We start from the raw sequence: 20,091 nt of genomic DNA, 5'->3' as shown, positions 1-20,091 counted from the left end.
TTTTATATTTATTTATTTATTTATTTATTTATTTATTTATGTTGAGATGAAGTCTCGCTCTGTTGCCCAGGTTGGAGTGCAGTGGCACAATCTCAGTTCACTGCAAGCTCCGCCTCCCATGTTCATGCCATTCTTCTGCCTCAGCCTCCCGATTAGCTGGGACTACAGGTGCCCACCACCATGCCTTGCTAATTTTTTGTATTTTTAGTAGAGACAGGGTTTCACCGTGTTAGCCCAGATGGACTCAATCTCCTTGTCATCCACCTGCTTTGGCCTCCCAAAGTACTGGGATTACAGGTGTGAGGCACTGTACCCAGCTTTTATTTATTTATTTATTTATTTATTTATTTATTTATTTATTTATTTATTTATTTTTGAGATGGAGTCTTGCTCTGTCACCAGGCTGGAGTTCAGTGGCACAATCTCAGCTCACTGCAGCCTCTGCTTCCAGGGTTCCAGTGATTCTCCTGCTTCAACCTCCCAAGTAGCTGGGGCTACAGGCACGCACCACCATGCCTGGCTAATTTTTTGTATTTTAGTAGAGACAAGTCTTGACCATTTTTGCCAGGATGGTCTCGATCTCCTGACCTCATGATCCACCTGCATTGGCCTCCCAGAGTGCCGGGATTACAGGCGTCAGCCACCGCACCCAGCCACTTCCTGGATTTTAAACACCCCTCTTGCTGAGTCTACACATGGCAGAAGTGGCTTGGGAACTCTGTAGTCCTTTAGGAAGGTGCTAATAACATTTATGAGGGTACTGTCTTCCTGACCTGATTACTTTCCATCAAAGGCCCTTTTCTCATTCCAGAGGGCAGGCAATTAACAATTCTATATGTTGAGCTTAAAGTATTTTTTAGATGGTGGAGTGAGGATGGCAGTGATGAATTCTTTGGTTTGCAGTTTTTAATACCTCCAGTGTTGGCATCAGGTATTAAAGGCATGAAGATGATTTTTTAAATTGTTCATATGTAGTCATCTACCTTCAGCTTAAAGGTTTGGGGACAACTGGGCAGTTTCAGTTTTCAGTGATGCTAAATCATGAAAGAGGGACACAGTGTTGAAATTTTAGTTTGGGGAGTTGTAGCTATATATTGGATAAAATAAGAATTGATATTGTAAACTAATAAAATATGTAAGACAACTCACATGGGCGGTTTTAGTTTTCCATTGAAACAAAATTCTCTTTGCAGTTATTTCTCTTGACTCTTGTTCACAAAATAAGTCTGGTGTGACTAGTTCTGTCCTCATTTTTTACCTAAGAGTATACCTATATTGAATAGGTATATTCAATGCAATAAGAGTTGTCATTGACCACAAAGGCATATACACACACACACACACACACACACACACATATACACATACACACACACATATATATGTAAATTTTATATATATATACACACACATATATATTATTTTTTAAATTAGAGACAGTGTCTGGCTTACTGCAGTCTCAACTTCGTGGGCTCAAGTGATCCTCCCACCTCAGCCTCCTGAATAGGTGAGACCATAGGCGCACACCATCATATTTGGCTAATTTTATATCTCATTTGTTTGTCTTTTTGTTTGATTTTGGAGATGGGATTTTACCATGTTGCCTAGGCTAGTCTTGAACTTCTGGACTTAAGTGATTCTCCCACCTCTGCCTCTGAATGTGCTGGGATTGCAGGTGTGAGCCACCATGCCTGGCCACAGAGGCCTTTCCAGTTTAGTTTGTTAGAACTTTATATAACTAGTTTCAGATTATACTTTTTAAAGCTTTGAGAGAGTATACTTTTTAAAGCTTTGAGACTAGAAACCAAGCCAGGAACTTGCCACCAGGCTTCCCTTTCAGAACCTATACATTTGGTTGAATTCCTTTCCTCACAAAGTCTCCAAATATTGTGAGGTTCCAGAGCTTGCCCAGAAGTGACCTTCCTCACCTCCTAAAGGGCTAGGAACTCTTAACCAATTACCAGACTGTATTTTCCAAGAGGACTGTATAAGTATTTTCTCCACAATCAAGTTTAGTTCTTAAAGCTGCCTACTTATCTCTGATTTTAAGCAAATCATTCTTACATGTATTTGACATTTCAGACAAGGCTTTGTATAAAAAAAAAAAAAAAAAAAAAAAGAGGCTCTAATTAGGTTCCGTTGAAAGGGAATACATACTTACTGAACTTCAGAAATGACTCAATAGCCATATAAATGTTTATAAAATCTTAAATATCCAGTGACCATAACACAGCTTAAGTAGTAAATTAGTAAATCCAAGAAGGATACAAATGACAAATGTATTCCCTCTCTTTTTTTTTTTTTAGACTGAGTCTCACCCTCTTGCCCAGGATGGATGACAGTGGCATGATCTCAGCTCATTGCAAGCCCTGCCTCCGCCTCCCAGATTCAAGCAATTCTCCTGCATCGGTCTTCCAAGTAGCTGGGATTGCAGGTGCATACCACTATTCATGGCTAATTTTTGTATTTCTAGTAGAGATGGGGTTTCGTAATGTTGGCCAGGCTGACCTCAAACTCCTGATCCCAGATGATGCACCTGCCTCGGCCTGCCAAAGTGCTGGGATTAAATGCATGAGCCACCATGCCTGGCCCATAGATGTCTTTTTATACTTAATAATAACAACAATCCCTAATATGTAGCTGTTTGTATTAAAAAATTTTAAAGTAATATTAGTTACTAAATATTTGCATGAGTGATGTGAACTGGAATATGTATTTCTAGGATTATTAGGAGTATGTAATTCACAATAGTGCTCATTTATCTCTAGGCCAATTTGAATAGCACCCTTTTAAGTGATATTAAAAATTAACTTGGTAATATCCAGAGGTAGAAATATATCACACACATATAGCATATATGCATAAAAATATAGATAGAGACAAACAGATTTTATAGCTCTCCTAAAATTTAGGCATGAATGAGGCAATAGAATAACATAAAACTCATTGGTTTATACCTATATTGTATCTAAATTATTCTTCTGGCAAATGAGACAAGGTTACCTATTCAATAGGAGGTCTAATACCTTTTGTCCGTATTGGTGAAGTAGACTTTTGTGATACTATTCTGCTCTAATATTTTATCTATGGAGCCAGAAGACTATATTTTAGGCATAGAATACATCTAGTTGCAATCTGGATGTCTCCAAAGGCTTAGATAAAATACTCAGTCTCTTCTAATTAGCCGTTTTTTCATTTCGACTTCAGGCCAACAATTTTTTGGAGGGTGGGGAAGATACACAATCCCCTCAAGAGCCTCTGATTTAAGCCCCTCTGAGCCTACATAGAGAGTTGAAAGGCTGAAATAGAAATGAAAATGGCTTGTTTAGGGGTAAATAGAAGAATGGATGATGAGAGGTATGAAGGAGGGTATGTCAAAGAATTCAAAGAATGTAAAAGAAAGATTGAAGGTGGTGAAAGAAGAAACAAGAAACATGAGTAGTAAGAAGGAAGACATCAAAGAGGCACCAGTGTAGTAGATGTTAAGTTTCTCAAAGACCATTAAAGTTCCAAATTATCCTCAAAAAATGCATGCCAAAGCAAGAATATAGAGTAAGCAAAACCTAAAGTCTACAAGGGTTCGAGAAAGTGGGTTTTAGTTGGCTACAAGACTTCCATGGTAGAGGCAAGAATCCAAGTGAAGAACAGAGAGGTGACAAAGAACTTCAGTGGAGATTAGAGATAGAGTTGGTGAGATAGAAAGATAGATATAGAGACAGAGTTAGAGATAGAGATACATTAAGATAGCTCTGACAGGCCAGAAAGATGGGGAAATTCCTGTTAAGGAAGAAAGATCTGCAACATAGGGAATCAGTAAATAATTTCCACTCAGGAAAGAGGCTAGAAAAAAAGGTCACCCAGCCAGTGGAGTCAGGGAAAACCCCACTCAGGGAGTAGATAGCGTAGAGAAACAGGGAAAAAGTCTTACTTGAGAATAGACATCCAAGAGGAAAATTCAGGCCAAAAATGTCAGAGAATGAGCCCGTCTTGGGAAGAAGAAGGGTATACAACACAGAACCTAAAGGAGTAATCTCAAACATGAAGCATAGCCAACAAAAAAAGAGTTGCGGACTTGGAAATCAGGATACAATTTCCAGTCAGGTTAGAGAGCAAGGCAAGAGAGACTTGCAACCCCAAGGATCAGGAAATAATCATAAGAAAAATGACAACCTGGGAAAAGAAAATGTCACCCTAGGAGACGGGATAATACCCAATAAAGAAAAAGAGCCAGGAAGAAGAGATTTCCAACTAACATATCAGGAAGTAATCCTCAAAAAATTGGAAAAATTGGAATAATCTTGGAATTAAAATTGGAATAAAGGAAAAAAAGTTAAGAAAAACAAAATGAGAAACTGTCCATCTCCTGGAGTCAGACAGTAATCCCTAGTAAGGGAAACACCAGGAGGAAAATACTTCATGCACATTAGGAATAAATGGCACTTGGGAAAGAGAGAGTTCATAAGAAGTAACTTCTACTTAAGAAAGTTAGAATAATCATTATTGTGTTTTTAAAGAGAGAGAAGGAAGGATTTGGAACAAACTCAGAGTATAATTCCTATCAGGAAATAGTGTCAGGAAGAAGAATTTTGACGCCAAATGTCGGAGAAAAATTTCAAATCAGGAAAAAGAGTGAGGGAGGACAAACATCTATCCCAGGGAGCTAGGAAATAATCTTCAATCAAAAAAAGAAGTAGAAAAACAGTCTTTCATCACAGAGCTCATTTAATATTTACCTCAGAGAAAAGAACAAAGAAAAATAAGAAATTCAGTCCAAGGACTCAGAGAATAATACCAATTTAGGACAGGGAACCAAGAAGAAGTGACTATGAGCTCAGAATCACGTGAGATTATTCTCACTTAGGAGAGAGTGACAATCAAGTAGTCAGAAAATTTTACCCATTAACAAAGAGACCAGAAAGAAGAGCTATCTAGCCAGAGAGTCAGAAAAGAGAGCTGATAAGAAGTGACTTACAGCTCAGGTGTTCCACTTGATACAAGAGCCAGGACGAAGGTCTTTCAAAGCAAAAAGTGAGAAAATATAATTTTTGCTAAAGGAAGAGGACTGGAAAGACATGATGTCCAATCAGGAAAATAATTTCTCTTGTGAAACAGAGCCAGGAAAAACAGGTTTTCACTCCAGGAGTCAGGAAATTTCTACACAGGAAATAGAATCAGGATTTTTTTTTTCCTACTCAGCAAAGAAGTCCAGAAATTTCCAAACCAGGGAAAAGTTTTCCATCAGAAAAACAATCAAGAACAAGAATTTTCTACCCCAGGAGGCAGGGAATACCTCCCATTGAAGTAAAATAGCCAGAAAAAAGAGTACTATGGCAGAAATCAGGGAAGAATTTCTGTTTAGATAAGATATCCACTAAAAAGATACCTCTATCCCATAAAGTCTGGTATTAATCACCAGTAAAACAACAACAATGAAAAGATATGATGTTTAGCACAGAGTCAGATAATAATCTGTATTAGATAAGGAGAGAAAACATAGACAAGATTTTCACTCAAGGAGTCAGGGAATAATTCCTACCAAGAGGTGATAGCAAAAAAAGATGCTTTAAGCTCAGAAAGTTAGGGAATAATCTCTATTGTGAAAACAAATCTAAAGAAAAATCATTTTATCCTATGAAGTAAGAAAATAGTTCCCTACTCAGGGATATCAGGAAGTCAGGAATTCCTGACTTAATTCCAGTAAGCCAGAAAATAATTTCTGCTAGTAGGGGAGTCAGAAAGAATAGATATCCAACCTACACAGAAGGAAATGGGTGTCCTATAAAGAAAGACAGCCATGAAGAAGAGAGTTTCAGATCAGGAGTAAAGGACTAATGTTCACTGAAAAAATATATATATATGTATATTAAATAGAGCTGACTCTCACACCAGGCTAGGAAGAAACATTTCACACTGAAGAATATATTCCTCTCTCAAAAAAGAGTATCAGGGTGAAGAGAATTACAACCCAAGGGAGTTGTAACCAAGGTTGTAATCTCTACTCAAAACAAAGAGTAAACCTTGTGGAGCCTAATGGGAAGGGCACCATTGGCTGGGCCTTCTTCCCTGGCTTCCTTCAGTGATTAGGAAAGCCTTTCTTCTCTCCCTGGAAAGAGGTTTAAAGTCTTCAGGAGCAGGAAGAAAAGTCTCAGCACTTTTAATTCCTTCTTCCCTAGCTTACTTTAGTAATATATCTCTGAAATCTGTTTTTGGAAGGAGGCTACAACAAATACTACTGAAAGTCTAAACGAGAATAATGGCAATCACTGTGCCTTCTTTCACTTCCTTCAGTGATTTCTGAAATGATTCTCTCAAAATAGACTGGAGACAGACCTCTATGAGCCAAACACAGAGAGACAGCTCTCCCTAAGACATTTTCCCTGACTTGCTCCAGCAAAATTTCCTGCAGTCTGTGTCTAGAAGGAGGCAGAGAGTCAGAATACTTCCAAGTACAAATGAGAAGAAAAGAACTTCCCACACTCACTTCCCTGGCTTGCTCTAATAGCAAATTTCTGCCATCACTTGCCAGAAAAAATCAGGGAGTTAGATCTGTGAACTCCTGAATGGAAGAGAGAGCACTTCCCTTCTGTCACCAGATACAGCATTCTTGCTTCACAGGCTTGTTCTAGCAACAAATCCCACCTGCTACTCTCCCCGGACATATTTTCGGTAAAGTATAAATGTGAGAGTGAACTCCTCTCAGGCCTTCTTGCCTTCTTCTCTGCCTTGCCACAGGAGGAAATCTGACTTGCAGATTCTTCCTGGAAGAAACTTGTGTGACTTCTGCAATGCAGAATGAGAAAGCAGGCACTCTGCAAGATCTCCTCCCTGGCTTTCTCTGGTGAGAAACCAAGGTCTGTAGACCCTCCTTTGAAGTAGCTTCTGCATACATCATGTGTCACAAATTTTACAGTCTGTACCTAAGGGACTAGTCCTAAATTATCTGCTTCTGGAAGTGAAAGGGACTCTGTATTCCTGAGTCTCCTATATCACAGAGAACAAGATTGTCTAAGTTGTAAATATTCAGTGGCTATCTGTCCAGATTCAGAGTGAGCATAATGAATGACTGTACAGGTGTCAGTCATGGACACTATTCTTGGCATAGGACTGAACTGTTGTACATAAACTCTGAATCTAAGCTTCTCCACAAGTAATATACATCTAATCCCAAAACCTTTTAGCTGCATATCATAGGGCTGGCTACTATCTTGACTATGCCAAAGGAATAGTGTGATTTCACACATCGTACAATCCCGGGGGGCATAGGAAGAAAGACAGTTAGGTGGGCAATCACAGAAATGAGAAGCACTTGGAATATCTGGTCGCATTGATAAGGAAATGAAATTTCCTACATAGCAGGAATTAAGGAAAACAGAGATAGATGGTTGTAGTCAGCAACTAGCAGAAACCAAATTATACTCAAGAAAAAATGAGGCTAGTGGTAGTGGGTACAGCAGGGGCAGGGCACTGGGGGAGTGCAGTGAAGATGAAAATATGTTCAGAGGTAAAGAACAAAAGAAATAAACAGAATTGGACTCTGATAAAATGAAAGTATGTAATGTCCCTGACAGGGAAATCAAAACAAAAAGCACTAACGTATTAACAGAAGTCAGGAAAGCAATGCATTTAAATACGGAGAAGTTTAACAAAGTGGTAGAAAATATTTCGAGGTATCAAACAGAAATCAAAGAAGTAAAAACACAAGAAGCCAAGTCAAATATTAAATAGAGGGGCTGAACAGTAAACTGTGTCAAGCAGAATAAAAGATAAGCAAAACTAAGCCAAGTCTTTGAAAATAATCAAAATGGAGGATAAAAATGAAAGAGAAAAATAAGGAATCATGAAGACTGCCTAAGGAACTTATGGAACATTATGAAGCAGGATGATAATGTATGGAATACTATAAGGATATGACAAAGATAAAAGGACAGGAAAATAATTGATCTGTATTTTTAAACAAATGCCAGGCACAGTGGGTCATGCCTGTAGTTCTAGCACTTTGGGAGGCTGAGGCTGGTGGATCACCTGAGGTCAGGAGTTTGAGGCCAGCCTGGCCAATATGCAAAACCCCATCTTTACTAAAAATACAAAAAAAGAAAATTATCCAGGCTTGGTGGTGGGGACCTGTAATCCCAACTGCTTGGGAGGCTGAGAGAGGAGAATCCCTTGAACCAGAAGGTGGAGGTGGCAGTGGGCTGAAATCACTCCACTGCACTCTAGCCTGGGTGACAGATCAAGACTCAATCTCAATAAAATAAATAAATTAAATAAATAAATAAAACAAAAACAACAAAAGGGTAAAGATGGCTGCTAGAGTCAATGAAGACTCACCTTCTGCACAAAGAAGGTCCACAATAGTGAATAGATAACTATGCGTTGAATTGAACATCTTTGGGAGAATGCTGAAATTCAGCAGGGAAGTGACTGTGACTCTCTGAGGCATGAAAACTGGGGATGGCAGCAGTATAGAGAGGTACCAAAGCAGCCAGTTGGAACTGGCTTAAAACCAAAAGGAATTCTCCACTGTGGGAGAAAGCAAGACTGCATTTGCAATCCTAGATGTAGAGAATCCTCTTGACCCTGTGAGGACAGATCCTAAGCCAAATACAGAGACCTGCCTGATGCCCACACAACTACATTGTCCCAGAGAGGGAACTCATGCAAGACCCCATGCCCACAGAGGCCCACACTGCTGGTGCATGGCCCAATATTGAGGGTGATATAGGGAAAAGACTGTCTAGAACCTACATCAGAGAGTCTTTTGCCCAGGGGTCCAATATCCCCTGCATCTCCATATCCTGTTTGCTTGCTGACATGCCCTGTTGTCTACCCAGAGGCCTCAGTGTCACAATGTCAGCTGGATGCAGCGATGTGGCTGGATGTCCATGGTAATGGAAATCATGCAACATCCTATACCCCAGGGAATAGGCATTCCAGCATATTTGAGAGGCTGCTCGAAAACATTGGGAACAAAAATGCGAGATCCATAGAGCATGGGAAATACCTGCCTGAGGATACTGCCACTGAGGCACCAACTCCTCCCTCAGCAGCAAGACAACCACACACCAGTGAGTGTCACATCAGTACCCACAACCCAGAACCTAAGCTGCTACTACCACCCACATATACCACATGTACCACCTGGCGTCCAAAACTGGCCCACCTAGCCCCGCATATACCACATATACCACATATACTACCACCCACATATACCACATATACCACATGGGGTCCAAAACTGGCCCACCTAGCCCCACAACCATCACAGTGGGGCCCTTCCATGCTGCCTGGGACCCATAGGACTGACCCGCCCAATGCAGCTGCCACAGCTCATGCTGTCTTCTGATGCTACCCAGGAACCTGAGTACAGACCGGCCCAGTATACTAAACCCCAGCCAAGTCTCACCACAGGCTCTTAAAACAACTACTACATAAGCCTTTAAGGCACTGTCATACATTTCTGATATTGAGTATAGCTAAAGAAATGAGGGACATTCTATGCTATTTACCCAGAACCAAAGTCAAAGTACTCTGCCCAGTCAGCATTATAGATGCACGTACAGGGAATAATTTTCTTCCAGGGCTTTCTTTTAAACTTCAGATAATTTTCTCACATGAATATGCAGATTAACAGCCAGCAGAAGACCTGCATGAACTCTTTTGCTTCTCTGGGGTTTTCTTTTTGTGTAAGTCCTCTTTTTTTTCTGGCATTTTGCTCTACAAATTCTAGCTTTCTTGGTATATTTGAACTCTGATTTTAGTCTTCTCAATCAAGTAACATAGTTATGGCCTGGCAAAAAACAGGATTCATCGTTACACTGTCTTTGTTCATCTTTTCTGAGAAATTATTGTTTGTTGCTGCCTGTAATTGAATGTAGAAAAATCTTTGTTTCATATTTTGGTCTAGTTTTATAAGTTACTTAACCAGGGAGGGTAAATGTGGTCCCTGTTACCCTATTACTGTTAGTGGCATAACAGGGCCATGGAAGTCTTTCAGACATCATTTTTGAAGACACGACGCAAATTCTGTTTGCATGATGGACTTAGGTAAAATACAGCCAATAAAATAATGTTAGCAGAAACCAGGCCCTACAGAAATCTTTTTAGTGAGTTATTATGTTCAGACTTAAAGGAATTAAAAAAACAGAACAAATGGTAAAATATACATTTTCTAACTTTAATCTGGGGTATTAAAATTATTCAGTTAGTTGTGCAAATAAAATTCAAATATAGTTGTATAAGCTTGTCTATATACTACTTTCTGGGTCAAAAGAATACATGCAGATAAAAATTTCAGAAAGACCATAAAAACTGGCTTATTATGTTTTTTAAAAATCCACATTTATTTTATTGTATTTTACTGTTTGAAACAGATTCCGGTTCTCTGGGCCACGCTGGAATGCAATGGCATGACCTTGACTCTCTGCAACCTCCGCCTCCTGGAGGTGATTCTCCTGCCTCCTGAGTAGCTGGGACTACAGGCATATGACACCAGACTTGGCAAAGATTTTTATATTTTTAGTAAAGATGGGCTTTCACCATGTTGGCCAGGCTGGTCTCATTTGAGATATGCCTGCCTCAGCTTCCCAAAGGGCTAGGATTACAGGCGTGAACCACCTTGCCTGGCAAAAAAAAAAAAAATTAAAAAAAAAAAAAAAAATCCACATTTTTGTTTTGAGACAGAGTTTTGCTTTGTCACCCAGGCTAGAGTGCAATGGTGCAATCTAGGTTCACTTCATGCTCCGCCTCCCGGGTTCCCGCCATTCTCCTGCCTCAGCCTCCCAAGTAGCTGAGACTACAGGTGCCGCCACCGCTCCCAGTTAATTTTTTGTGTTTTCTCCTGACCTCGTGATTCGCCCACTTCAGCCTACCAAAGTGTTGGCATTACAGGTGTGAGTCACTGCGCCTGGTCGAAATAATCCACATTTTAAAAAAATAGAATACGGCCGGGCGCGGTGGCTCAAGCCTGTAATCCCAGCACTTTGGGAGGCCGAGATGGGCGGATCACGAGGTCAGAAGATCGAGACCATCCTGGCTAACACGGTGAAACCCCGTCTCAAAAAAAAAAAAAAAAAAATAGAATACAAATTAGTATAGGCATTACCATTTTTATATCAGTCACTTGAAAAAATGACTCTTCTCTCAAATGAGTATTTTATACAGGAATCAATTTTGTCAAATCAGAAAATGTGTTTTATTTTTGGGGATTCTAGGCCTATTAGGCATTTTTTCCAGTTGCATTTACTATGGGGAAAAGAACTAGACAGACAAATTCTGTGACTTAATCCAGCTAGTCTACGGCTACATAGGACAAATCCACAGTCTGATAAAATTGCATTGACTTGGTAGAGTAAGGTAGGACATGCTGGTGGGGCAAGTAAAGTAATAAAACTAGGTGCTATTGGATTTATGGGAAAGGTAGTGAATAGATATTTAAACAGAGCAGAATTTCTACAGGTTCAAGGTAAAGTACACCTGTGTGTGAAAGGCCAAAACATCATGTTTAGGCTGTGAGAGAACCCAGTGTCTTTATGCTTTGTAGATCACAAGTTGACATTTGTGTGTAATTTTGAGTGCAAATGCTTGTTATTTGAAGCTGTGCACCTAGACTGGAAATTGGTTTTTCTTCTATGCAAAGTGACATAGTCGGGCAAGAGTGCTAAGTTTTCTCTTCACTGATAACATTTCAAACAGCAAATACTCTGTTTATAATTTTAGAACGTAAAGTTTCTCAGTGAGTAAGAAAGCAGAAGTCATTCAGAGATAATAATTTCTGTGACCCTTCATAGCTGTACCCAGACTTTGCAGAAATATTGATTTCCATTAAGTCAGGAGCTGGCTTTTCAGTTCTCCCCTCAACATGAGGAATTGAGATGGTGGATTTTAATCTTTTCAGCTTTGTTTTATTTTCTAACCTGTTAGAATTTACTTATCTCAGTATTACTGCTATTTCCAGTAACAAGGCTGTACTTGCTTGTTTATACTATAGACAATTTAAAAAGAAGAAAAATACCACGTTAGCACCTATATTTGAAAGTAAAGCTAAGTAAAATTTGGTCATCTTTAATACTGTGAGTGTCCATATACTTTTACTACATTTATATGCAATTTAATGTAAATAGTTTAAATTTAATATTAGTATTAATAGTATCAACTGTGGGTGCTCTTTTTTCTATTGGTTCTTTTTTTGTGTACACACTTAGGTGATTTCTTACATTTTGCCATTAAATATTTTTTCAGATAACTCTTCTGCATTCCCGCTTTCTGAATGTACAAGGAAATTTGTAAGTGTGGATTTTATGTTGATAGTCATGCAACACACATGTACACTTGTACATGTTTAATATAAACAGGACAGTTAGAGAATATAAAGTGCAAAATAAAACAAGTAAATATTGCCCAGTTCTCAAGTGATGAAGAAAGCAGTCTTCATCGCAATATCTTTAGCATGAAGTCATTACTTGGGAGGCCGAGATATAAGAATCGTTTGAACCTGGGAGGCTGAGTCTGAAGTGAACTGAGATTGCACCATGCACCCTAGCTTGGGTGACAGAGTGAAACTTCAACTCAAAAATAAATATATAAATAATAGACATGGTATCCTTCACTGCAGGCAGTTATTATTTTTTTCTTCTTCTTTTTTTTTTTTTTTTTTTTGAGACAGTGTCTCACTCTGTTGTCTGCACTGGATTGCTTTGGCATTGTCATAACTCACTCCTGGCTTGAACTCCTGGGTTCAAATACTTGGGCCTCCCATTTCAGCCTCCTGAGTAGCTCTAATTGGCACACACAACCATGTCTAGTGTGTGTGTGTTTTGTGAACTATAATTTCTTTTGAATCACATCTTTTTATAATCCAATCTTTCTATTCATTATTTTAAACTCTGTTTTAACTATAATGTGCTTTCATATTAACTTTTTTTCATGCAGTAGCATGGGATATACTTTCCGAGCTCTGGTATATGTGAAGTTGTCTTTCCACTAATTTTCCATGAGGTTGAAAATATAGGTATATGAAATTTTGGTTCATGCCATATTTTTTACCAAGAATTCTTTAGACATTGCCAAATATTCTGGAGTTTTGTTTATAGAGCAGATGTGTGAGGCCAATTTGACTGGTGACTTCTATTCAGGAAAATTCTTAATTTATTTTTATGTTATAGGATTTTTTAACACATTAAATTCAAAAATTTGACCAGGACAAGCTCAGTGCTTCTCTCAGTTTGTATAAATGAGGTTACCACAAGACCATTGTGTACTGTGTTGTTTGTTGATGGCATTAATTTATCTCACTGAATTATCACTACCTGTTGACCTGCCTCCTTGCCTCATAGACTCCACTTACCTCTTTAGCCACATTAATGTTGGCTTTTTATAGTACTCGGGTAAACCACCAAATCTCATGACCTGGAAGCAGTCATGAGATTTGGCAGTTTAGCTAAGTCAATAATTCTAAAGAAATTATCTCCCTAACCACAGCTAAGATAGTTCTTAGATTAGGCATATCCTTAGTCCTGCTGATGTTGTAGCTTTGCTTTGCTGTTCACAATTCTGGAGTCGAAAACACCTTAGGGACCTCATCTGTTAAGGAAAACAAAAATAAAAGGGGCAGTACATCCGAGTTGTTTTCCTATTTCAAATGACTGGATTCTGAGCTTCCCCATTATCTCAAGGTGGAGTGCGTAGCTTCCAAACAATGTGCAAATGCATACCGTGAAACACTAAGCTTCTTATCAGAAACACCACTGGGAAAAAAACAAGGGAGTTTCTCTGTGTTGGCAAATGGCTTTGCTACAAAGGATATGTGAAAGCGAGGAGATTTCGCTTCCCTCTCACAGCCTTCAGCACTGCAAATATGTGCTGACATGCAGACCAGCTCTCAGTTCTAAAACATAGGACCCTGTAGGAGACTGGCTGTCTACAGAAAGTACAAAAATTGAAAATCTTTCAACATGGCTTACATTAGTTTTGTTGTTGTTTGTTTCTTAAGGCCAACATGTTTTATTAATTTTACAATACTGTGCAATACTTTTCAAAGAAATATGAATATGGAGTTCACTTAGTGTAATGTTTAAGTTACATCCACAAAAAATTCCAAATTGCTGATATTTTATACCTTAAAGCTCTTTGTCGCCTTAGATAATGGTTTTCCAACTTTGTATATTATTATTGTTAAAAAAATCAGCCTGATTAATTTTAGATAAGCCTATTATTAGAATTTGAATCATTTGTATAAATATATGACACAATTGTATTTTTCTTTATCCCATTCTATGGACTCACTTTATTCTCTTCCTTTGCATTACTGTAGTCTTCCTCTAAAGCCAAGTAAGTTTACAAATGGATCAAAATTATTTTTGGTTTTTATTTCCTCACAGGTGTTTTTAGCTCCCTTCTTTCATCATTAGTTCATTTTGTCAACAAGCATTATCACAAACTATGTAATTGTCACATTGAACTTTATGCCAGTTTTCAACTGACTCCTCATTTTCTAATAGACAAACCTGAAATTCATATTTCCTTCAAAATCTGCTACTGGTTCCCCAATATTCACCATTATTTAATTAGTTATTAATATTTTTGGTGTATGCATGTTTACCTTCCATTACATCCACTTGTTTTCAAAGGTCTTGTTCAGAACACATTTCTCAAATAATTTCTGAGCCTAAAAATGAAAGTTCCTTCAAAATAATTCCTCTGTTTAAAACTCTACCTTTTCTATATGGCCTTTAGTTTCTTCATCTGTAAAACAAGTGATTAGATCATTACTTTTCGAGTCTCCTACATCTTTTGTGGCCTTTTAAACTTGGCACATTTGCTAAATGCTACTATAAATTAATATTACAAAAACTCAGTAAAAAATTACATTTGATATAAGTCCAGGCGAGGTGGCTCCTGTCTGTAATCCCAGCACTTGAGAGGCTGAGGCAGGCAGATTATGAGGTTGGGAGATTGAGACCAGCCTGGTAACAGGATGAAACCCCATCTCTACTAAAAATACAAAAAATTAGCCAGGCATGGTGGTAGGCACCTGTAGTCCCAGCTACTCAGGAGGCTGAGATAGGAGAATGGCAGAACCTAGGAGGCAGAGCTTGCAGTGAGGCAATATTGTGCCGCTGCACTCCAACCTGGGCGACAGAGTGAGACTCCATCTCAAAAAAAAAAAAAGAAATTGCATTTGATATAATAATATCCTTAATCATATTTGATAATGTTACTCAAATATTTCAGATAAACAGATAATGTAAAGATAAATTTAATAAGTAAGAATACATAATATTCCAAAAATATGAATCTGAAGACCTTTGCTTACACCCTTTGATCTCATATGTTGCTGGCCTGCAGCTAAGGGTACATTATTCAATTTGAATTTCTTGTTAAAACAAGTCAATAAATTTTGTTAGTTGTAATTGATGAGTGGTGGGCAATTTTATTTTTAGAACCAAATGGAAAAATAGCATCTGATTAGACAGAATCCAGAAAAAAAAAAAAAAGAAACAAAGGTTGTAATGTGTAAAACAAGAAAATCTACAAACTTTGTTTTCTCTTTTCTTCTATTTCCTTCTATGACCATGTGAATAAAGGGAAACAGGGGATCTTGGAGCAGAGGAGCAAAGAAGAAAGGCCCAGATTTAAGGTTGATGAGAATATGTGTAATGCTAAAAATACAATGAATAAACATTTAAAAATCCATTATTAGCATAATGGTTGCAATAAATATTTAAAATAAATATTTGTAATGCAGAAACTTTTTCAGCATCTGAACTAAATACAATATATTGTATTTTATGATAATCGGAAACCAGAAGGTCAGTCCAAAAGTGACTCTAGTGTCAGTGTAGGAATTAATAGTAATAAATATCTAATCCATGTTTAAGTATATGAATTAGGTCTGATTAAAGCTAATAGAGAAGAAAAAGTGAGGGAACATATTCACTTCTGTTTATTTACTAAGGAGAGATCTTGCTAAATAAGATTTATCCGCTTGTAACATTGCTTAAGTTCAATTGCTTAATTAAAAAGCTAATTTTTAAATAAGAAAGATGGGGTTAATTAATATCTTGTATCTCAGACACATCTCTCACCCTTAGTTTTTGCTATTCACATAGTGTAAATGTGACCACTGATGATAGTAAACAAATATATTCATTCATTAAATCAATCGTATTGAATCAACAAGAATGTATTTTTTATCTAGATGTTGTCACAGTTGAATCTTGAAGCATAAATAAACAATACTTATTTATTAACATGCATGGTATTCTGCTGGTCATTATAACTGTATATGCCTAAGTGACAGCTGAAAATTTTCCAGACTTATGGTATTATGGGCTGAGTTCCCAAGCCCTCCACCCATTTGTATTAAAGTCCTAACACCATTACATCAGAATGTTACTATATTTGTTGATAAGGACTTTAAAGCAGTAATTATGTTAAACTAAAGCAGTTGGATATGGCCTTATTCCAATCTCACTGATGGCCTTATAAGAGGAGGACATTTTGACATACAAGGGTACACCAGGAATGCGTGAGCACAGAGAAAAGACCATGTAAACACACAAAGGGGCGTGGCCGTCTGCAAGCCAAGGACAAGGCCTCAGAAAAAATTGAAGCTGATGACATCTTGACTTGGACTTCCAGCCTCCAGAACTAGGAGACAATAATTTCTGGTTTTTTGATAATGTTACCAGGTATCACCAAACGTGATGTTTTACTATGGCACTAACCCACGTAGGTCAAGGACTGAAAAAAGCTAAAGGAATTCTTCAAAAATCTTTCCATTTACAACATTATATTACTGGGGCTTTTAGTTCCAGGGAATGACAAATGAGTTTGTGTTTCAGATGTTTGGTGACTCACTATACTACAATAATATGCTACCAAGGAAAGTACTTCCACTGGCTTTCCTCTATGCTGCCTTCTGGACTTCAGTTTTGTTTTCACCAGGTTGATTTTCCAGGCACTATGTAGGGTCTCTCTGGGCAGTCAAAGCAGTGGGCATCACAGCTGAGAATTAAGGTTGCTGAACTTCATTCAGACCATCTCAGTGAGCTAGCCATCCACCAGCTGCTATGGCCTGTCCAGGGCCAGGAACAAGTTGAACTCACCCAGCACTGGTGAAGTCCTGACAGTGAGACCTCTTGAAGTTTTGAGAGCAAACACCTTACTCTCTTCACTTGAGTTTCAGCCCTTTTCATGCCACACCCCTCCCAAGCGTTTCTTGACATTCCTTCATAGCATTTATAGTTTGCTGAAAAGACACAGGCAATAGTTACAGGAGATTAGAAAAATGTGTTAGCTTTGAATATAAGTGCTAAATGAATGATCTAAGTGAGTTCTTCATAAGTTCAGGACATAGATTACTTCAATACCATAAAAATAGCTTCAGAGAGAATGGGGAGCTTGGATGATGCATAAGATTTTCACAATGACTGGAAGCAGTTATCTTCACATCAAACAATGTAAAAAGATAGAAAATAAGTATTATCATATATAATTTAGAAACTTTGGAGAAAACATGAGTGTAGCATGGACCAAATCACAAACTCTCTGAACTTCTATTTCCTCATGAGGTTGTTTAGATGATTAGAAATCACCTATATAAAATGACTAATTTTTTGCCAGGCAAATGGCCTGGATCATTAAATGTTTGTACACATATTAACATTGTTTCATGATTAATGCCAATCTAACCACAATCACCTTAGCAGTCCTTATTTTAGCACTCCAATGAAAGACGTCAGAAATCAAAATCAACCTCAGCAATGATTTAGTCTAGTCTCCTCATTTTCTGGAGAATACGAATGACCAGGGAAATTAAATGACTGGTTCGAGGTTACAGAGCCAGTTGGCAGCTAAGACAGCATTAAACACAAAACATATAATTTTTCACTCTGGATCAGAATATGTTTCATTTTAGATTCTTTTATTGAAAGCACTACACATATCTTAAATATATATTTTTAAAACTGTGCCAATTATATATGAAGAGTGAATGAACTGAAAGAGATGGAAGGACATTAAAGCTAAGTGTTGTGGTAGTGCTACAAATTTACACATAGAACAACTGTGATGTTCCACTACTTGAAAGTTTTTGGTCATGTCTTATCAACCTAATCTTTCTCACAAGCTCTGATCCTGATGAATTTATGGTGGAGGTTTTAAGTGGCCAATTAATAGTATCTAACTCTATTGTTTAATTTTTTTCTTTCTTTTTTTTTTTGTCAAGAAAGACCTTTGTTTTACAGAGTGCCACTTATGAATGCCACTTATAAGTCCCAAAGTAGCAAATGAGAATGTGGGGAGGGGCACAAGTGGAACACTTGCCCTTGCAAAAGTGGAAAAGAGATGGGGTCTCCTGGCGTGATCTTTGGGCCCCTGGTTTCAACCAGATCTTCGCTGTAGGATTTCTGGATCATTTCTGAGATTCCTGTGCTCTCTTCTGAGTAATAGCATATATTTGTGACTGGTTGTATTGGATAATTCAAGAGTTAGTTGTGCTCTTCTTTTATTTTTAAAAATTTGAAAATAAATAAATAAACCCTCTATTAGATGCCCAAAGAGGCTGTTTATGTGATGACTTCAGCACCATGACTACCTTGTCTCTTGTCAGGGTAGCCCTGGGAATGCTTCTTAGCACAGAGCTGAGTTCTCTTCCATCTCTTCCAGGAGATACATGAGCACATCAGAGTCCCATCCTTGCCCCCTGACATAAGGGCATCTCTGAACCTTCTTTCAGCATTCTCTGTCTGCTTAACAATGCCATATCTTCATTTTTACTTTTTCTGTGCCATAGGTGACCTATGTTGCCACAAACACCACATAGTGAAGTTCTTTTTCAGAGATCAAATCACAAGTGGGCAAAACTTCCCTTTAACTCCACACCTCTGACTGTGGGATTTCAGAAGAATGGGAAAAACCTATGCTTCTTATGTTTTACTATTTTTTACTTTTTCTTTCTTTTTGTGTGTTTTGCTCTTGTTGCCCAGACTGGAATACAATAGGGCAATCTCAGCTCACTACTACCTTTACTTCCTGGGTTCAAGCAATTCTCTTGCCTCAGTCTCTGGAGTTATCTTGGGTTACAAGCATTCACCACAATGCCCAGCTAATTTTGTATTTTTAGTAGAGATGGGTAGATGGGGTTCCTCCATGTCAGACAGGCTGCTCTCGAACTCCCAACCTCAGGTGTTCCACCCACCTCAGCCTCACAATGTGCTGGGATTGCAGGTATGAGCCACTGCACCTGGCCTACTTTTTGCTTTCTTCTCCACCGTAGTTTCCTTCTTCCCAGACCTCACTTGTTCACAAAAATTTTCATTTCATTTCTTCTCTGTCTACCCAAAGTTCCTTCTTTATTTGTGCCTTCTCTGCACTTTAGCTAATGTTAAATATCTACAACTCATGTCAGACAGGCTACGATCTTCATAGTACAGTCTCAGGCTTCTACAAACTAGTGTTTAATTAGAGCAAATAATATACTGGTTTACTAGTCCACAAATAATTTTTTCTCATACATACTTACTTTTACGTAGACCCAAGTGGGCTATGTCAAAAATTTCTTGAAACTATTCAAAAATGTTTCTTTTTCACTAAGAATAAGCTACAAACTTCGTACCCAAACTTGAAGGGTCTGACTTCGCCTCCTCCTCTATCTTCCAGTGTCACCTCAACCCCTCTCCCCCAGGTTCATTGTACCCTAAAAAGACATATTAAATCAATGCTCCTCCCTTTATGGTCTTTTTTCTTGTTATATTTTTCTGAATCTTTGCACACTCAGTTTCTTCTCATCCTTTAGCTCTAGGCTGTAGAGTTACCCCCAAAGAGGAATTTCCTAAGATTCTGGTTGAAAGACTTTGAAAATGACCTTCCACTCTCTCAAGGAAATTATTTCTAATGCAGCACTTTGGTTATTTTTCTCACAGTGCTTAAGAAAATCTGAAGTTATTTTGCTCATTTTTTTCTGATAATATAGAAAATACAGAGATCAAAGGTTATTCTTACTTTGTTCACCATTTTATGCTTAGAACTATTAAGATACAGTGCCTGAATAACTGGTGCTTAATAAATAACTAATGAATAAATAGTCTAATG

This window comes from Papio anubis, chromosome Y, assembly GCF_008728515.1.
Source record: "Papio anubis isolate 15944 chromosome Y, Panubis1.0, whole genome shotgun sequence".
Taxonomy (NCBI): domain Eukaryota; kingdom Metazoa; phylum Chordata; class Mammalia; order Primates; family Cercopithecidae; genus Papio; species Papio anubis.
This window is presented reverse-complemented; position numbering follows the sequence as displayed.